Source organism: Penaeus chinensis, chromosome 39 (genome assembly GCF_019202785.1).
Source record: "Penaeus chinensis breed Huanghai No. 1 chromosome 39, ASM1920278v2, whole genome shotgun sequence".
NCBI lineage: Eukaryota > Metazoa > Arthropoda > Malacostraca > Decapoda > Penaeidae > Penaeus > Penaeus chinensis.
Genome location: NC_061857.1, coordinates 139978 through 141221, shown reverse-complemented (window position 1 = coordinate 141221; position 1244 = coordinate 139978).

Sequence of the window (1244 nt, the reverse complement as noted above, 5' to 3'; positions counted from 1 at the left end):
TATATATATGTGTGTGTGTGTATATATATACACTCTCATTAATATATATGATATATGTATATGCATATACTATATATCTGTCTTTTTGTTTTTATCTACATATTAAACTATCTACCTTTCTAAAAATCTCTTTAGCTTCATCTATTTATTTACTTAACTACTCACCTACCTCCTTAGCTATTTGTATGTCTATCCATTTATCTGTCAATTTATTTACTTATCTATCTATCTGTTTATCTATCTACCGGTTCCTCTATTAATTTGTCCATCTATCTAGCTATCTTTCTCTCACTTTTCTTCCTATCAGTTTATCTATCTACCTATATATCTATCTGTATACCTATACTCTTTCTGTCCATTACTCTCTTACTATCTATCTCCCTATATATCTATTATCCTCTCTATTCATTTCTCGACATCACATTCCGTCTATCTATCAATACATCTCTCTGTCTCTCTCTTTCTCTCTCCCTCCCTCATCTCTCTCTTCCTCTTTCTTCATTTCTTTCTCATCTCTCTCTCTCTCTCTCTCTCTCTCTCTCTCTCTCTCTCTCTCTCTCTCTCTCTCTCTCTCTCTCTCTCTCTCTCTCTCTCTCTCTCTCTCTGTCTGTCTTTCTCTGCCTCGGAAAAGAACAATATTATCGGAGGCTAAAGATCCATCTCAAAGATATTTTATGCAAATGAAGGACAAAAAAAAATACACTAACAAACGAGAAAGTCGAATATGATGTATTAAAATTATTTTCCTTTATTTATCGTGGAATGTATGAGATTTCTTCTGTCTGTCTCTGTGTTTGTCTGCGTCTGACAATCTACCTATTTGTGTCTGTCTGTCTATTTGTGTTTGTATGTCTGTAAATCGACCTATCTGTCTATCTTTGTATCTACCTACTAAGCGATGTATCTATCGATCAAGTTACATGACTGTATGTCGATATCTGTCCGCCAGACAATCTATCTAGCCACCTATCTATCGATCTTCCTTTCTTTCTATATATCTATGAATGTGTTTGTCTATCTAGCTCTCTATCTATCTATCTACCTATTAATTCAATCATTTGTTTATCTATCTATCTATCTATTAATTCACTTATTTATCTCTCTATCTATCTATTATCTATCTAGCTAGCTGTATGTCTATCAGCTCATTTACCTGCCTACCTACCTACCTATTTACGAATCAAGCAATCTAGCAAGAAACCTTAATTATGTATATAAATGTGCGTGTGTGTGTGTGTCTACGT